Source organism: Macrobrachium rosenbergii, chromosome 49 (assembly GCF_040412425.1).
Source record: "Macrobrachium rosenbergii isolate ZJJX-2024 chromosome 49, ASM4041242v1, whole genome shotgun sequence".
NCBI classification, from domain to species: Eukaryota; Metazoa; Arthropoda; class Malacostraca; order Decapoda; family Palaemonidae; genus Macrobrachium; species Macrobrachium rosenbergii.
This window is the reverse complement of record NC_089789.1, coordinates 16,735,015-16,756,062: the sequence shown is the minus strand read 5'-3', so window position 1 is coordinate 16,756,062 and position 21,048 is coordinate 16,735,015.

The following is a 21,048-nucleotide window of genomic DNA, read 5'->3' as shown; positions in this document are numbered from 1 at the left end:
TTGTCTGAATTGCTCATACTTTAAGACTTTTCCTGATGAACACTTTCTTGAGTGCATCTTTATTTATTTGTACGCTAACAAAATAGATGTCATTCTGGGACTTATTTACTGAAGGTTAGTGGTTTTTGAAATCCAGTTTTGAAATTTTTTCGGTGGATGGTGGTAAATTAACTTGCATTTATCAACATGTCCGAAAACCCTAAGGAGATTGATTGTGTTGTCGTGTCTTTAAATTGATATCGCTTGTAGAAATTAAACAGGTCTTTTGTTTGCAATCTACGATTTCAGAAAAGTCTTTGGAAGTTAATTTCGTTCCGTGCCCTAACGGATTAAATTGACAATCTCTTTAGTGATCTGCTGCCCGGTTTCCTTGTTGAAGTTTTCTCTGAGGTGCTTTCTAGTTCGACAATTACCCTTTCGAAATGTTAATTTTTCAGTAGGATTGTGAATCGACTGTCATTTGTGTTCATGTCTTGTATGAGGTCTTGAGTCGTCTAAAGGATTCTCTCTCTCTCTCTCTCTCTCTCTCTCTCTCTCTCTCTCTCTCTCTCTCTCTCTCTCTCTCTCTCTCTCTGACACATAAAACGCGCACATTTTATAAAAGTAAAAAATATAGTCTATAGCCGAAACATAATTTAGGGAAACTATATTAGAAGAACATTGCTTAGTTCTAATTAATCTCTTAACTTATGAAAGCAGGCCTGCAGCTTTGATTTAAATGTACTTGTAAGAAGAGGGATTTCATAATTTTATTACGTTTGCCATTTAAGGCCAAATGTCTTTTGAAAGTAACTTGTGTGATATGAAGCCCTTGGACGCCTTTATATTTCATATCTCCCTTTATTAGCGCTATCCTTTTTGTTTTTTAGTGCATTCCTGTAAATCTGAACGTTTTTATTTGGGTATTATTAAGAGTATCAAATTTCTCTCTCTCTCTCTCTCTCTCTCTCTCTCTCTCTCTCTCTCTCTCTCTCTCTCTCTCTCTCGTTGCCTTTTATCGATTCTTTAATGCCGTATTCCCCATCTTTTGTTACCTTCCGTCAATTCTTTAGGCCGTTTTCTCTCTCGTTTCATATTGTACCTGTTACAGTTTCTTAGAGGACGTGTGTGTGTGTGTGTGTGTATGTGCGCGCGCGTGTGCGAGCGCGTTATTTTTAACTAAAAATTGTTATCAAATCTCATTGGCCCAAAGTGCTATAGTAAAAACTGAGGTAAATCGTCAGTGGAAACTTGTGCATAACATTAAGGGCGGACATTGTTAATTGACGAGAGCAACTTTTGTTAACCTTTTGTCAGTGTTAAATCTGAATAAGGGCCTGGCAGTCTTGAAAGAATGGTGGATATATCAGTAAGGAGAAGTGTCAGAAAATTTCTATAAATTAAGATTTTCCGTACAGTTTGCTGAGCGTGGATGGAAAGCTTTTGTGGTCGCTGATGCAATATACAGTTACGATCAGCGAGTCTGTAGCAAGATTGTGGCACTAGTATGAGAGTCAAATGGGAAGACAATATTTTCTGGAGTTTGTGTGTCTCCCGTGGAAAGTGTGGTCTTAATCTGTGAAAGTAGGACAAGATGAGGCTTAGGATAAGGAAAAAATTCTAACGAGTAATTGAGTAACTGTTCTGCTGAATTCAGATCAACTAAAGCTTTTACGAAGTATGACTGAACTTGTTTACCACTTTAGAGAATGCTTTTTAGTGAACTCTCTCTCTCTCTCTCTCTCTCTCTCTCTCTCTCTCTCTCTCTCTCTCTCTCTCTCTCTCTCTCTCTCTCTCTCTCTCTCTCAGGGCTACATGCTTCCTAAAAAAGTTACGTAAAATCTTCAAATATGGTGAGAAGTATTAATGTTCTAGACAGGTTAATTACAACTTTCGAAGATTGCTTAACAAAGTTTTCTTAAGATGATGGCAATTTCAGAGCTCCCGTCCCAAATCCTGTATCCTACCAACTTCCACAAACTGGAAATGTAAAATTTTATCCACTCATGGTCAGAGGCCAAACCGCCCCCCACCCCCTGCCCTCTCCCACCTAATCCCCGTTTCTCTCTCAGCTCAGTAAATGACATCACTGCCAAGAAGGGCTGTAGTGTTGATGGAATAGACTTCAAAATTTTCGTCTGGATTGCTGTTCAGTTTCAAGTGACGAGGTTCCTTCATCTACTGGTGTAATGACAGCAAAAGCACTTAAATGTTTCCAATGTTAGACAAAGTCAGAAGGTTACTTGCTAATCTGATAATGTTGGGATATTTTAGTTACTTGTTGCCTACTTTCAGTTCAATTTTACCTTGACTCATTTAGTCATCAAGAGCTATTTTGTTGTAAGATGCTTGATACTTATGTTTGCCAGTGATTTGACCTCTAAGGTATCAGAATTCCCTGGTTATGTTAATATATTGGATTTTTGAAATTTAATGTAAGTTCAAGATCTGAACTCTGACATAAGCCTTGTTGTGGAAGACTGTAATGTTAAAATGCAAGTTTTTGTACTAATTTTGTAAGGAGTATTGATTTTTGTGTAAATGCATTATGCACTATTTCAGTAACAAATAACTTGACTGTAAATTCAGATTTGTCAAGGTTTGTCAAGAACTGTGTAAAGATGTCGATGTTAGATATCCATATTGTACATGAGAAATTATGACCTGTCAGATAGAATTTTAGGATAAGTTACGGTTTTTACTTAACAACGCAAAGTCTGTTAACTAAGTATTTAAATATTTAACTTTATATTTTCACTTTATGTCCATCAAAGTCTAGCAATTTTGTCCTTTCTATTGCACTGACACTTCAGCTTCCTGAAAAGGGGTCCAGATGGGTTCATGAAAAGTCACTGTTGTCGCTGATTTTGCTTCATTAATGTCCGTGACATAAAGAAAGGTAAATGTCGCGATACTCATCTTTGGAGGAAATGTGTGATAAATTCCCCTAGGTCGTTCCCTTGTTGTTTAGAATGTAGAGGTTGTGCAATTTCTTGTTCTGTTTCTGGTTGCCTTGTGCATTGGCGGTTCAGCAGAGATATGCTGTCACTAGGGCAGACTAGCACAATTTACTTGCAAGTTTGGCATGAGGTTTAGTCTTGTTTGGCTGATGGACAGATTTCACACAGGTTGTCTGGTGTTCAGGAACCGGTGGGCAGGATCAATTAGACAGAACTATATCTATCTTGGTATGCAGTACACTAATCTTAGAATGCCTCTTAATTTTTTTTTTTTATGTGCAAGGATTTTTATTTCGCTGAAAGTTGCAGAAATAAAAGTTGGTCTATATGTTGAAGTCATGCTTCTTTAACCAGGTAGCTATGTAAAAATTAATGTTCAGCTTATGGAGGTATCCATACGGAAATTATCAAATGCTTTGAATTTCTGGTTGGTTAAATATTTTGGGCGCCACGCTAGTTTGCCATGGTAATAAATAAACTATTTTCCTTTCATTGCATTACCTGCATATGAGATAGTTTGGTTAACAGGCCAGCGTTTAAAGTTAACTTCATATGAAGAGTTTAAACAATCAATAGCCTCTACTTTAAGCACCATCTGTTAATTCAATATATCATGAAAAATATTTAATTTCATAGCCTATGAACTACAATGAAAGTAGTAGCTATATTTTATTAAAATCATCCTGATCGTCTTACTTTTGAAACCCCAGTTAATGTTGTGATATATATTGAGGGACCGAAATCTTGACTTACATCTGCTGAAGGCAAAAAAAAAAAATAAGGTTGAAATTTGTGTTAAATAATGAAACCCTACTGTTGAAAAGCATAATGGCACAAGCCAAGGGCCTCAAAGGGAAAGCAGCCCTATGAAGGAAATAATTTGAGAAGTGAATATACTGTTATAAAAATACAACAAACACTCAAAGAATAACAGAAACAAAGATAAATTACGTAGTAAAATAAGACACTTAAAAAGTAACTACTGCCTCCTACAGAAGGGTTCTTGGAAGGAGCCTGATAAGTACTTCAGAAAGCACTCATAAATTTGCTCCTTAAAAAAACAGGGCTCATTAATCTGGTAAATTACCGTGGGTTTTTAAAATGCAGGTGTACCTTTGAAATTATAAAAAAAAAATATTCCAGTTTGTGGAAAGGCATATGTGCATTTAAGTTTTAGAAGTTTACCAAAACCCTAGAGCTGTTTACAGTAGCTGGGAGCCTGACTTTTGTCAATAATCCGAACGCAAGACTCAAGTGTTCAGTTCATGGGAACTCAATCATTTTTTTTTTCTGCCTGGGTTTTAAATATCAAAACATTCGAGAAGGGTTTCTAATTGGAAACTATGAGCTTTGTGAGCCAAAAACGTTGCAGTTCGGTAAAAGCTCTCTCTCTCTCTCTCTCTCTCTCTCTCTCTGCATCAGTCTGTCTCTCTGTCTCTGTGGTGGCAAGTCTCTCTCTCTCTCTCTCTCTCTCTCTCTCTCTCTCTCTCTCTCTCTGAAAGTGCTCACTGAAAAATCTAAGTTGTTCTTTTCTACAAATTAGACATTTTTGATAGTGTTAACGACTTAACCAGGCCCATAAGACAAACATATCATTAGCTTGTTCATGAACTTATGGTAATGGGAACTTCAAATATCTCCAGTTGGAAGTAGTTCACATTCGATCAGGAGAGGATTTTTTACTTAATATTGCTTGATCAAAAATGTTTGGGATTTGGACAAGAACACTGATATTTGGTTAAGTCTTCATAGAGCAGGATTAAAATTTTAGTTTTAAAGAGTTTTTCAGATGTCTAAAATTCTAAGATGCAAAGAGCCTTGAATCATTCCACACTGGTACCAAAAGTTTTTCTAAATGAGTCACCAACCGAGAAATGCAACTAGCAGTTTTGATGTGCTATACAAGCAGTTTTTAAGATCTTAAAGGTCAAGTCTTGAATTTGTCCGTAATACCATAACCCTGATTGTGCATTTATAGATATGAAAGCAGGAAAAACAGAAAGAATGGTTATAAGGTGAATTAGGCAATTCTTGCATTGTACTCGCAAACAAACGGAGTACGCGCGCCTTATAAATTGTGAACTTTATTACTTATAAAAATTAACTGCCTTGAAGATCTTGGCAATACCTCGTAAAGGCCTATTATACTCTCAAAAGAGGTTTAGCTGGAGATATCAAATGTGCATGTTCATCATAGTCTTTAATTTTGATAAAATTTCTCCAAGAACATGTTAATGGCTGGAACCAAGGAAATATACTTTCCAGTATCATAGTATTTCTAATAAGATATTGACCATAAGAGTTTTTACACACCTGTTACATTTACATTACTGCCTTTTCTTGAAATAATATTGTTCGGTGTCTGGTGACCTAGCTCCTAAATCCATCAGTCCATTGATTCTGGTGCTGCAACATAGAGCCCACAGCAGAATGTGTGTTGATTAGGTTTTTAATAGGATATCCCTTGCACATCAGCATATTTTACGAGTATCAATGAACGTGGGGTTGAAGGGCAAGTTCGGACGACAAGTTTGGTTGTTTTTGAGAACTAGTTCCTTGAATTTCAGACCCAATAATGGATCTTTTGTCTTTTGAATGGTCTTGTATGGTAAAACTTATCCTTTGAATTATTTTTTATGAACTTTGTATCCTCGGGAGGGTTTTGCTTAAGTTCCATTTTTTATTATGATGGTTGTCCTCTGGGCAGTAATTTTGTAACTAGTTCTATATCTTAATTTTTGCTGTCTTAAGTTGCTTCTCCAATCCCCTATGCCTCATTGGTAGTAATTGTTTCCTTGAGGTTCTATTATCTACGAGAGTTACAACTGTTCATTACATGTCCTCTGGAAGTTTCTTTTTCTTTGGAGTTGATGCGAATGTAAGCCTTATTTACTCTGAGTAGTTCTTTTAATATCAAGACAGAAAGCAATACAGAAGAGCTCTGGGTTAAGGAAGCGTTGCTTTCTCTGTAAAGAACCAAAACATCAACTCGACAATCATTTCCCTTGACCATGACGGGCATGGTTTGTTATATAAGGTGGAAATGAGAAGAATTTAGCTATGAACTATACAGTATTATGAGACTGAGTGGCCCCTTAAAGATTTCAGTTCGAAAGGTCTAATATAGTTCCGGAGTTCATTTGATCTGATCTAAGTCTGTGGTAGGTCGTTGATCTCTGTACCGCTGGTATTGGTATTTGCTCTTGGAACCCTCTTGACTTTAAATCTCCAATACTAAGGTGGCAGATTACGTCAAGTGGCTTCCGCATTTCGATACCTAGGTGAAGTCGGTTAATTAAGGATCGTCCATTCTGACGAGTTCTCCATTTCTTTGATGTCTAGGATGCAGAATTTTGTGATATTTTGTTCATCGTAAAAACCTTTACTTGGCTGCTTTTCATAGGCAGATCTATCAATTGCTGCTTTTCATAGGCAGATCTATCAGTTGGGGAGGAATGCCCATAGGCATGCTTTTACCTTTCAGTGGTCGAAATTTGCTTTGTAAATCTTGCTAGTCTTGGTCTCATAGGACAAAATTTAAAAACGGCGGCCATTGCTCTTACTGGGTGTATTCATTGATTATTATAATTCTTGAAAAGGAGACGCGAGAAGTTGACTTCAGTGTGATATATAGAACATGTGGTAAGAGACACGAGGAAACCACGAAAACTATACATGCTTTGCACATTTATCTAAACAACTTCTCAAAAGTCAAGAGTCTTCATAACCAAAAGGAATCATTTTGGATGTTTTTCGAATGTTGATTTATTATACTGATCTAGTTACCACTGGGAAACCATTCGTTTTATGAACTGCATCTGTTCTTTGTTGTCTATATTGGTATAAAAAAGGTGGTTGTATTTTGGGCAGTACTGCTTTTCATTTGCGGCTCTATTGATCTGGAAAAGGTGGTTGACATTTTCATTCTTTTGGCGCTTTAATAATTTGGAAAAGGTGGTTGTTGCTATTTGTACGTTTATCTCCATTTAATTAATTTTTGGTATAGAAAACTTTTTTATGCTTGTATGCAGTCTTGTCTTTTGCATCTTATTGTCAGGAATAATTGGTTTCTTGTTCAGTTCAGTCTATTTTGTTTTTAACTGGTGTAAACAAATTATGAAATCATATTTTATGTGAGTCTTTTATTTCGGTGTAAAATAATTTTTTTTTTTGTTTGTCACGTCTTATCTTTGAGTAGTCTTTCGGCATGAAGAAAGTGGTGGTTATTTGGTTAGTTGGTCTCTCGTTTGGATATCTTGGAAGACGGTTCTTGTTTGGGGAATTATCACACAGACGATTCTGAAGTGATTTGGTGGTCCACGTGTACCGGGGAATGTGACTTCCGTCCGATCTGACTGCTCCGTTGGGGGAGGAAACCAGGAGTGGTCGGGGCAGTACCCGTGCCCGTCTCCTCACCTTTACCCGACTCAATCACGGACAAACGATGGGGCAGAGTCAAGGGACACAGTGACCTTTTGTGTGACCTTGTCTGCTTTTGAGGGGGCTTCCAGTGTCTCCTCTGTGCAATAGATTGGTGCTGAAATTGCACACCCAGACCTTAGGATGGCAGTTTCAGATTCTAATTGTTATTTTTGTGACTTGAAAAAGTCATTAATTCCGCAATTCCATTAGATTCTAAATACCTTTAAGTCACTGATGCTATTAACTTTAAAATTCCTTAAGTTCCAAATACTTTTCATGCTGTTCAGGTCATAGTAATGTATATGTTGTTTGTAACATTTGAATAAAAGTAAAAAAAAAAAAGAAGGAAAGGGAAAACATTCAAGGACCTAGTAACTTTTTTTATTCAGAAACAAAATAGTTGCCTTAGAGTCTGTTACTAGGCGGGACTGGGGAGGGCCTTGGTGGGCTTTCCTTTTCCTTTTTATTTTTATAAAAGATAAATTGCACAGTCATGGCAAATCTGACAAAAATCTGGGCTGTAAGAGTACTGCAAATGCAGACGAATTTTGAGGAAACCGTAATTGGCTTCTTTCAAGCCGTTCGATTGAATTCGAGAACATTTCAAGTGGCTCCTTTTCCAAAGTTACTGGCTTGAATGGAAGAAGTTCTCGTTTTCTTTGGTGATGAAAATTTCCCATTTTCTTTAAGTGTTGGGGGGGGGTGGAACTCTGTCATTTGAGGTGTGCGTATGGCTTCTAGAAAATGCTATTTACATTTGAGTCAAGTCATTGTCATAGGTGGTGAACGTGCTCACAATTTATAAATATTCCTTACAAAATTTATTGTACTGAAACATGTTTTATAACATTCGATCATCTACAATAAAAGACTGTGCTGGATTTCAGTAGTTTTACTTAGCTTTTTTCAAGGTTCCCTTCGGCAAACCACTCCCAAGTATTAGTGTATATATGAAATACGATTCAAAGTAACAAACCATTTAAAGCATAGATTTAGAGAAAACTGTCATGAATCGTGTTATGGCTATTGGAAAACTGACTCGCAGACAACTCTCAAGTCACCATAACTACATTATACAATTATTTAGGCCCTTCTGACTCTTGTATTTACGTGGTGAACACACACTTGGGTTGTTGTTATACATCAGTAATTGGACGAACTTCTTACGTTGGAAATGAATGGCAGTCAGGATTGAGGAAAAAAAATGGTATTTCACACACTAGGCCCCTCTAGGCGAGGTATATGTCGTCAGCTGTTGCTGGGAGAGGAACGAGGGGTGTGGGTGGGTCGGGGGCGGGGGGCGGTTAAGGAGAACACTCCTGACTATGGACTTAAAAATTCTAATTGTAATTTATGATTTTTTTAAAAAAATCTTTATATTCTTTTTCTACTTTAAAATGGGTTTATTTGCATAGATTTTTTGTTTTCTTTGTGTCATAAATAAAAGAAATTCATTAATCTTATTCTTTATTTCCCAAGGTTCCTAGACATGATGGTGCGAGTATACTTATTCTGTTATACACCATAGATTTCAATAGCAATTTCTGTAAACCACAGACAAATACAGCAAGGTACATGAACTCTGCAAAATTCTCAATTTGCAGTAATTCTACTCTTACCGTTGGCACTTCCCACAAAACAGTACATAACAATCAAAATGAAAAATTCCTTTCCAGAAAAATTTAGTTTTATAAAATGTCATACAAAACTTTATTCAAAATTTTACGATGCAAACTATTCTCAACTTTTTATGCATACAAATCAATACGTAAAGCAATCAACATTAAAATCCAATCCCTCTGCAGTTATTCCTTGATCAATTCACATTCCATAAATAGCTATAAAATCCATGGAATGAGAGAAAAAGACCCAAGTGTTTCGTGAAGTAACTAAGGCCAGAAAATAGGTTTTTGAGATAGCTATGAGGACAAGTCTTTTATCACAAATTTTGGTAATCAAAGTTTTAAACTTGGATCATCGTTACAGAACGTACCGAAACTGCAATCCTATGTTATACAGCTTTCGAAGGAAATATAGAGCGCATTGTAATAAATATAACGTGTTTTTAAGCATTTCGCGTGAGCGTTGTGTGCTGTAAAATTAATTCACGTAAAATTAAAGGTCACTCGACATTTTATAACAAATTACGAATTTAATTCTAAGTTGAAATTTAAATGACAAATTGATTCTTATCCCATGAAACAACCACTTGTTGCCAACGATCACAATTTGGCTTTACAAGAAAATTTATTTTCAGCCAGTCTAATTCAAGATTGATTAATCTGCAAAAAATATGAAGTTGCTTGGTCGAAATATGACTATATAGATAAAAAAGAAATATTAATGCTACTATTTTGTGCAAATAAGCAATGGGAGAATAATCCCCAGGGTAGATTGATAATTTGACACTTCGAAACAAAAATCATGTTTAGCAAAAGATTCTCTAAATCATTGCAAATAAAGAACAAAAGCCTGAGAAAGTTAACAAAAATTCAACTAAATCTTTGCATATAAAAAGCGTTATATCAAGATTATATAAAGGCAACGAATGAAATGCAACAAAAACCATGATTGTAAGGGATAAAAATAAAACTATTTACCAGTCATAAACAGATGAGATTTGGTTAGAATAAAATGGAGAAAAAAGCTCAGAAAAAAAGCAGCTTCAAGAAACTCAACCGATTAAAAGATTTAGGCAGTTGGGAAAAATTACTCCATACAAGACCCTGAAAACAAGTGAGGTTAAAATAGGGCTGAAAGTTGTTAAAAAATACTAAATGGATTGTTACAGTAAAGGATTAAGTTCAGTGATATAGAATTTAGGCCAGAATGAAGAATACAATGGATCATTCAACGCTAAAATGGAAATTGACAGTAAAAGGTTTGAAAGGTGTAACAGGAGGAAAACTCTGCAGTTGAAGGTTGAATCAATTGTTAGGAGAGGGTGGAACGCAAGATGGAAGAAAGAGAATGTGAAAGAGAACAAAGTAAAATGAACGAAAGGGGTTAAAGTTAATCAAAGGCACGCTAAGAAGAACTAAGACAATGAAAAAAAGGATTAACAGTGCACCGCTTGAGGTGCACTGAAAGCCCAATAGACCGGGTGTAAAAGATTAAAGGTGGAGATGACGTAGAGAGAAGTGGTAGGTGTGAAAAGACAAAAGAATTGAAAAGAAGGATTGAAGGGGAAAAGCAATGTTTGGAAAATATTAAAATACCCAGGACGAAGTAGGAGAAAAATAGTTACGAATGGAAGGCTTATATTCTCGCAAGAGGCAGGCAGGGAAATAAAAGAACCACTGAAAGACTAAAAACAAAGGAGGGTTGCAATGAAGTATTCAAGGGAAGGACAACCAAAGAATCGAGCAGAGTACAGACAAAATATCATCAGAAACCGAAGACTTATGAGGGCTTGAAACACTGGTCACCCGATACTTAGTTTAAAAAAAAAAATGTATTCTCAAATGAAGTTACAATGACGAATCTTAAGGGAACAGCGATGAGGAAATAGGAAAATTTTACAAGTACAGTAACACCTATTTACATTCAAATCCCTTGCAACTGAGCAAGGTTTGAGAACTTGCAGTCACATGTTTACGATAAACTTTATCAAAGCATTACATACGAAAAAATAATCTTTAAGCAACAATTACATTGATTTTTTTACACTATTCCAATTACCTTTGGCTCTTTCTACTACCTCGGTCACTGATTTAGTTGGCTTATACCTAAAGTTAATAACAGACTTTATAAAACACTCTGAATCTAGGCAATGTAGGGGAAACAGTCAAGGTCAAGCTGAGGAATATACAATTAAGGCCAAGCACTGGGACCTTTGAAGTCATTCAAAGCTGAAAGGGAAACAGACTAAGGTTTTCAAGGTTTTAACTGGAGTAAAACCTCGCAACTGGACTCGAGTATACCTTAGTTTAACCAGACCACTGAGCTGATTAACAGCTCTCCTAGGGCTGGCCCGAAGGATTAGACTTATTTAACGTGGCAAAGATCTAATTGGCTACCTAGCAACGGGACATACAGCTCATTGTGTTATCCGAACCACATTGTACCGAGAAATGAATTTCTATCACCAGCAATAAATTCTTCTAATTCTTCATTGGCCGGCCGGAGAATCGAAAGCGGGCCTAGCAGAGTGCTATCCGAGTACGATATCGACCCGTCCACTGAGGAACTTCGCAGCTGGACTATGAAACAATTGTCAGGAGAGGGTGGAAAACAAGGTGAAGAAATACGGAGTTACTGTAAAAGGAGTGCAAGAGGTTACAGCTAGGTGCCGAAGGGATGCTGCAAAGAACCTAAAGTAATGCCAACAGTGCACCGCGAGAAGTGCAATGACGGCACTATCCTCCTACGGGAGAGGCTGCAAGCGTGGGGAATGGTGCAACGTATGAACACTGCTGAGCTGTATGTAATCATACATTAAGTTTGAAAAGAGAAATGAGGTAAATATAAGGACAACCTGTTACAGTTGCAACTGTGTACATTAAGCAAACAATTGTTCATGCCGACTCTCGTAATATAATATTCTCCATCCTCAAAGAAATTAACCAGAAAAAAATAAGACCAACCAATCATTGAGACACTACAAACCTAAAGCTGGGCTTTATTTAATGCAAGGAAACCGGGTTTGCTATCCAAGCTTAATAGGTCTACTGAGTTTGCCACTCAAAAGCTTAATAGGTAATTTGAGTTTGCCACTCAAAAGCTTAATAGGTCATTTGAGTTTGCCACCCAAAAGCTTAATAGGTCATCTGAGTTTGCCACCCAAAAGCTTAATAGGTCATCTGAGTTTGCCAATCAAAATCTTATTAGGTCATCTGAGTGCTTCCCTAAAGCTTAATAGGTCATCTGAATTTGCTACTCAAAAGCTTAATAGTCATCTGATTTTCCACTCAAAAGCTTAACAGGTCATCTGAGTTTGCCACTCAAAAGCTTAATAGGTCATCTGAGTTTGCCACTCAAAAGCTTAATAGGTCATTTGAGTTTGCCACTCAAAAGCTTAACAGGTCATCATCTGCTGAATATGGAAGTTTCATTTAACATATGGGTTCGTGTCGATCAAGAGAAGTTTGTCGTTTGTCTGCAGTTTTATAAATGAACCTAAAACTGTTAGCCCAACTTAGCGTGAATCACAAAGTCATAACTAGGATAGAATAAAAATTTGGTTAATACACCCAGTAAGATCCCAAAAAAACTATGTTAACGTGAATCACAAAGTCACCACCTACATGGAATAAAACTGGTTACTGCACCCAGTAAGATATAAAAACTTGAAAATTCCCGAGCTCTTACACAACTTAAAACAATTCGAAAGTTTTGTAGCTAACTACAAATTCAATACTATTGGTCAAAAAAGGGCAGCAATAGATGCGCCCAATGAAGTTAGCTCAGGCACTGCAGGAAAGCCGAGTGGAGCAGTGTAAATGAACACAGATTTCATCGTCAACAGTCTAGACCTACTGTGTAAGTCTTCAGCCTGGGACAAAGCTGAATAAGCCAGCCACCTGACACCTTAGAGGGATTTGGGATGAAAGGTCCAATTCCCTTACTATCCATATCCCACCAAAAACATTAAGGGAAAAAAATTAAGGACAAAAACTGTCTTCTCAGAAAAGACGTCAAGTTCCCTCCACTTTGACCTAATACGACTAACAGCTTGCAGGAATGCTTTAGTTCTTCTAGGCGAGTGAAGGAAAACTCGCAATCTAGATTTTAAGCGTTATGGTCAGCCTCAAAAACCCACAGAAATCTTAAAAATGGAAGCAATTATTTAAAATGGTTAAGGACAGACACAGGTATGGGCAGAAAAGTAGACAAAATTCGTTCATCCTACTAACTGAATTAGTGCTTGGTCTAGCTGTAATTTAGGGGACGTGTCTTATGCCACTGCCAAGTGCCTAGATACACAGTACAAAACTCCAAAAAGGAACACAAGCTTGGCTTAAGCCCACAGTCATATTCTACTCTGTAAATACTGTCCTTTCAAAATCAAAACTCAGTTTATGAAATCATTTAGCATCTAATTTCTCATGTAAATCTACTTTACTGTAATGAGCAATACCCAACGTATACCCATTTTCTGGTTACACTATTCCCTTACGTATTATAAGCTCCAAAATTTACCTAATTTTCACAAAATTTTCAGTTTCAACGCTGTGACCATGCTTAAAGTTTTATGCTCGGTAAGCACATAAGTTTATTTTTCTATCTAAAATTACGATAGACTATAAACACTCAGTAACCGAAACAAACCTGGTACATCTGAACAAGTTCCAACAGTCACCAGTTAATGACGCAGATTTTGCTTTTAAATAACTTTCAGCAAATGCTAGCATCTTCAGGCCTTATAAAATCAAGTGTTAGTCTTTCCAGATAAGTAGCAAGTTAGTTGCATCCAAGTACGATAATGCTGGTTTTTTTTTTTTTTTTGAGTGAGAATTCGTTGTTTCCCAATAACGAGTTTGACAAAAACAAGTGAATGTTTAAGAACATACGGGGATGTTTTGGCAGTTAATATACAGTAAATATAATAATTCGTAGCCATTCCTTTCATATATTTAATCAGTATTTTCTCAAGTTTAACCAGCTATTCTCAGCCATACAATCATTTAGAAAAACTCATTGAAGCATAAACATATAAAGCTTAAACTGAGGACTTAAAATAAACACTACGGGATGAATGAGCCGTCCTTCAAATTTATTTTTATTCTATTCAGAAGCACCAAGAATATGAATTATTGTGGACCAAATGGTCTAGTCAATGAAGCGACAATAATCCACCGGCAGAACCAGTCTATACTCTGATAAATATTATAAAAGGAATGACTAGATATAGTAAGATTTTAACAGTTGTTTTGAAAAACATAAGCAATGACAACACAGAAGATTCAATTTTAAAACGAAACTTGAAATCTCAGCCGGTTCTGAAATACTAATGGGAATAGTGCTTCATTTAGCCAAAAAATAAAAATTAAAAAAACCGTGTTGTCTTCGTTGTGCCAAATAGCCTCCTGCAAAGCTGTACATCACTACACCTGCAGCAATTTCTGATCGTGAATATCGGGCTGCTTGAATCTTCTTAAATAGACCAATTTCATCCGAATGCTAAAATCCAGTTGCATTACAGCCACTCCAGCCCATCCTGTAAGAATGAAAATTTTCCATGTTATCTTTACTTCATTAACTCAATATTAACAGTTTTTAATAAATGGCAAACCAGAAAATAAGTACTACCTATAAACTGTCACATAGCAATTTCATCATTACTACTACAGATTATGCAAAGTAGTTTCAGTGTTCTGATGAAGTATCTGTAAATTAAAAAAAAAAAAAAAAAAAATACTTCAAACGCCTGAACGGTGCTCCTCCTTAGTGTTAAGTTAGAATTAGCACCTAAGTACTGGTCTGGGTGTTAGGTAATTCCACATTCAACTAGCAGTTGCGTCACCCTTCTAGATCTTAACTTGCAATGTTGCAACTGCATTTATCCTGATTTCAACTGCCTGTGCTGCATAGGTCGGCTATCAGCAGGGAGAGGCGACGAGGAAGCCGAGTATCAGGGTTTATTCGATTCACCTTATTAACAAGCTGTGTGCAGTCCAGTTCCCTTTAGGATATTAAAACTTTGCAACAATGCTTTTACTAATCACCCATTATTAACTATCTTGGGAATTTGATCAAGAACTTTCATACAAAAGTTACGCATCAGATTAACCAGCAAATGTCCCACGTGTGAACTGGGAAAATGAGAAATTCTTATATACGACAGAGCTTAACTCGACATCTGGGGTATAATTGAGAATAATTTACTTGACAAAACTTCTTAGTCATTAACTTTTTAATGAATCTAAATCAGCTAAGAAAACTCTCCATTTAAATTACGCTAACTTTTTGTTTGATCAAAGAAAAGTTAGTCCATTAACTTCATGCTTTTATTTTTGGAAAATCCACTTTTAATGCCACTTGCTATTTTCACCAATCCAAGATCTCAGGATGACACAGCTGGTGTAAAAATGGATATTTACAATACCAAATATCGAAAATGCATTAATGTTACATCAGTACAAAAAACGTAAATGCATTAATGTTATATCAATATGAAAAACAAATGCATTATGTAATGGCATTTCAACATCAAAAACTTCAATGCATCATTATACTGACCACTATTTTTCAACAATTCTCTAATTCTTCTCGATTTAAGAAAAAAAGTTTGTTCAAAATTAAATTTAGTCTTAGATATTGTATCTTCCGTTGTTTTTTAACAATTGTTCTTATGCCTTACCTGACCACTTTTTTCAGTCCGTATCAGCTTTCATTGTTACGTCTTATAATGAAAGCATAAGGATTAATTTGATGTCTACCACATCTCAGTAGAATTTCCTGCAAAATTTGGAGAATTCTGTTAATCGTAAGTACGGTACATTGCACTCCAAAAGTTTTATTTTTCCAATAAAATTTATGTCAACAATCAAGTTCAACATTAAATACCTAATATTTCAATGTCACTAATAAACACTTCAGTTGACTACAAATACATGACATTGATATTATTAGTTCACAAAAAATTTGCAATAAGGCGTTTGTCAATCTGACTATAACACTGAAAACAATATCCTTAGCAGCCTGCAATTAAACAAGCTTCTCCTTCAGTAACCACAATAGTTATTTCCAGATCAGCATGTATAAACTTTCCAATTAAAGACTCTCATAGTTGTAATTCCTTAAATGTCTGAGTATGAATAGTTTAACTGAAATAATTTTTCATCCGTTCATTTCTGCGAAGAATCCATCTTTATACCAACATTCCCATTAAAAAAATGAGGCAGTTTACAGATTATGTATTGCAAATATTGCTGTCAGACTTTTTTCTGAAACATGCTCTGGGTTGTTTGGCATATCCACGAATGATACGAGGTTTGAGATGGAGTAACCAAAATGTCAAGTTTTAGACACTAAACCAGCATTGGCCTGCTTCAGCAGTCTAATCAAAGCTAATGTCAAGTGCCTTCACGCAAAATGATATTTTGCCAATTTTATTTTAAAGATCAAAAGCTCAACTTCATACATTTAAATTGGCTGTTAATCCTTGCATAAAGTACCTGATGACACTTGTGACATCAATGCAGCACAACTAGCATGGCCCCAGATACAGTTATACCCGGATAATGTTCCCATACAGAGCATTTCTATTTACCATTGTAATGCAATTTAAGAATAATTTTAAGGTAATATTCTTTACGGTTGTATACACTGATTACCAACTAGAATAATTAATTTGAACACAGACGTCTAGTAAAGATACTTTCAGTAAAGCTTTTCTTATAAAAAATTTATAAGGTGAAACCTTTCATCAATAAAAAAATATTAACCATTCTCATTTGATTAATCCCTTTTAGAAAACAACACATCCACTAAATCACTATATTTGTCAAAACTAATGTTTCCATAATGTGTACAGTCTTACATCATTCACCATCATGACCAGCGCCAGTCAGTACTTAATAAATTTGCCCTCTCTCATGACCAGCACCAGTAGATAATTAATAAATTTGTCTTCTCTCATGACCAACACCAGTAGATACTTTAAAATAGTAAATTTGTCTTTTAAGTCCAACCCTCTATTGTAGGATACGGCATGTTAGTCTGGAGAAGTAATTTAAAAAATTTCATTGGAAGGGAAACTAGTCAATATACGCCTTGACAATGTATTTGAAAATAAATCTTCAGCTTAATTTGCTTAACATTTTCATATCCGTGCCTACGACAAACAGAACAATGCGCAACTAGTTATAAAGTAACATTAAAATGCTTATCACAATACTGTATACTCAAACCAAAAAACATGGCTTCAGATCTGTGTAAATATTTTAGATCAGCTTTTCTCTAAAGTACCACTGCATCAAGTGTTCCACTGCATCAAGTGTTCCACTGCATCAAGTGTTCCACTGCATCAAGTGTTCCACTGCATCAAGTGTTCCACTGCATCAAGTGTTCCACTGCATCAAGTGTTCCACTCTTAAAAGTACACTAAATATCACTTTAAAAAGTCCCAAGACAGCTGAAGAATTATACTAGCAGCAACACCATTAAGACTACAAGAGTGATGTATGAACTTTTCCCTGAGGACCTGTCACTTCAGGAAAATCACTGCAGTTAAATCAATGACATTTTTGGTCGATTTCACCATGAATTCCAGTTTCTTACTTGTTCTCGAGAATATTTCTAAAAAATCATGGCTTAAAGAATTGGCAGTTTATTTTGAAAACGTTAAAGGTGTGATTTTTTGTATACAACTGCTGTATACGTTTTACACGACCCTCGAAGGTAAGTAAATGGTTCAGGTTAAGTTTAATGTGTAGTAGTTTCAATATTAAGACTGCAGCAAAATTACCCTTTACAGCCCTGAAAGACTGCAGCAAAATCACCTCTTACAGCCCTGAAAGACTGCAGCATGATCATCTTTTACAGCCCTGAAAGACTGCAGCAAAATGACCTTTTACAGCCCTGAAAGACTGCAGCAAAATGACCTTTTACAGCCCTGAAACACTGCAGCAAAATGACCTTTTACTGCCCTGAAAGACTGCAGCAATGTGACCTTTTACAGCCCTGAAAGACTGCAGCAAAATGAACTTTTACAGCCCTGAAAGACTGCAGCAAAATGACCTTTTACGGCCCTGAAAGACTACAGCAAAATGACCTTTTACAGCCCTGAAAGACTGCAGCAAAATGGCCTTTCACAGACCTGAAAGACAGCAGCAAAATGCTTTTACAGCCCTGAAAGACAGCAGCAAAATGACCTTTTGCGGCCTGAAAGACTGCAGCAAAGTGACCTTTTGCAGCGCCGAACTTGAGATTTGGATACTTGAGCAGGGAGGAATTCCGGCGATTAATTCTCAGGAATTGGCAACGTGAGATTGAAATTAAGACTCAGCAGCTGTCACAGCAAGAAAATCACTAGATATGGGTTATTAGAGACTAGGCAAATTAATGTTGCCCTTTTTGCATCTTGCACAATCTTCGCTCAATAAATACAACGATCATCTTTAACAATGGTAAGAACTGAGAAAAAGTTTTGTCATGTCTTACAAATCCTCTTAATGCTTAAATGATATGCATTAGCATCCTTTTGAATGGGGGAGGGGCAGGTGAGTGGGGCGAAAGCAGGCCTGGTAGGTCTGGTATCTCTAAGATTGTTAACCAAAGCACCAATTACAGCAGCCGTAAACCCGACAAGATTTATGTTGTATTAATATAATCAAAATCATTAAGAAAATCCAAAATGCAAGCTATCTTCACGGTCTTTAGACAAAAACTACTTATTAAACCTAACAGCACAAAGAAATTTCGAGAAAACTATCAACTATCAGTCTCTCCCTAAGTGTGAACAACTTACTGCATTGAGAACATCGGATCACTACGGGATTATTATCCGATACAAAAAAAATTTAAATGAACATTTACGAACACAATGCCTCTCTGTACAGTAAGGTTTCCGCTATTTAATTATGCCTCAAAACACCGGAACACGAAAAAATGATATCCACAGCTATGGAAACTCTTGTCACGCCAACCGCAAGTTCTTAAGTCAGGCATTTCACGTACTAGTAACTAGATAAAACGCCCACTCCCAAAAGCCGTACGATTTAGAAGAAAAACTAAACGTTTCAAGAATCATGCTTAACTTCGCTAATGCACTCCGAAAAAAATAATTTACAATACGATGAGCCGTACAATAAGGGATTTACATTTGGTTAAAATTTGTCAGGTTGCAGAAAATTTAATTTACATTCGAATTACGAAAATTTTGCTGAAATATTTCTATTCGTGGGTATAAAGTTGACTGCTAACATTTTCACTAAGATTGAAAATTTTAATTTCTCAGATTTCAAAATTCGTTTGGCATTTCATGACCGTAACCTAAGCAACTAGCTTTCAGGAACTGTTTAAAAACTCCTTTCAACGTTTACGAGGCCAAACGGTTAGCAAGTGTATTTATATGGTTTCCAAAACTAGTGCCTTTATTCCCTTATTAATAATCCTGACTTAGTAAACTAGTGATATTCCCACTGTACGCAAACAGTTTGTTATTGCTCTCTGAAAACTGGTTATGCTGGCTTTAACAATGTCACAGCAAATTATATAATTTTCCAGATAAACTGCTTTGAACACCTGAGTGAGCCACTGACGTAGTAGGCAAGAACTAATTTATTTTTCCGCAATACCTACTGGACTCTTACTGCTAAGACCAGATCTCGTGTATTAAAGAACTCTCACAAGCTCAACTGTACCTTTCGAAAAACGAGCAGTCTTCCACGAAAAACGACCAGTCTTCCACCATAAGGCCCATCTCCCGTTCCTCAGTTCACCATAAAAACACTACCCAAAACAAGGTTTCTGATATTTCCAGAATGTTTGAGAATCATTCTACGAAAGACCCAAATTATTAACCAAACAATGTATCCGGTCATTTTCCGGTCATTTTCCGGTCATTATCCATGCTATTATTCAGCTCCGTTACATAGCATATTCTCTGGATAAAAAAAAAAAAAAACTATTCCTTCGCAATGTATGAGGATATAAGCCACCTATATATTTCTATGAGGGAAGTTTATGACTACAAAACTATAATAGACTTTCGCATGTAAATTTAGGTATGCTCAAAACTACTTCAGAATTTAGAAACAGGAATTGTGGCCCATAAAATCAGAACTTCTTAGAAAAGCATTCGTCAAAACTTGTTTCCAAGACCAGTCAACAAAGGAGTGACAAAAAACGCTATATCACAGCTGCAGTGCCTATCTATGAGATCAGACTAACGGTTCACACCAGGGAAAAACTTAACCAAACTACCCGCAGTTCCCAAATAAATAGGGAGACTTATCATTGCTACATTCTTACACTTCCCTATAATTTAAAGAATTTAATGTTATGGTTAAGCAACTTCAATTATGCAGTAGCAGTAGCCGATACGTTATCAAACTCCGGCAAATAGTTACGCTAGTTCAATTACTATGGCAAACATTGCATGATGGATCAATAAATGGATTTAAGACTTCCGTACCCAAAACCTTAAGACAGAAAATCATGACTATAACCAGTATAAGTATCCGTTAAGTAACCGACTAACTTTCATTTCACTAATGTCAAGAAAAATCTGACCAGTCCACGTCTATCGTAACCAGGAAAACAGTCAAAATTAGAATTAGGTTTTCATGTAAACCTACTTCTTACAGGTTCTATAAAAATAATCACTTAGAATATTAAAAGCTCAAAATAATGATTTTCCCTTACCTCCTCAGCTTCCAAAACAGTGAGACGTTTAAGCCTTCCCTTAAATTGACAAATTTTCTATTTGCTCAGCCATCATCCGTTTTCTATCTGATTCTAATAACTTTCTTGGAGATGGGCAACTTCGCACATATTTGGAACAAAATCAAAAACTATCTAAGGGATTTCAGACAAAATTGACTTAATTTCAGTGAACATCCAACACTACATACAAACACGGTCACCAAGAAAATAAAGCAAGTTCTTTCACCGGCTTTCAAATAGTCAAACACAGCAGAAACTTTCTTGGATGAAGAAGAAAACAATTGCTGACTGGCTGCGAGACAAGCAAGGACTCTCTCAGCGCACAGTAAGACTTTCCGTACACGTCACCTCAAGA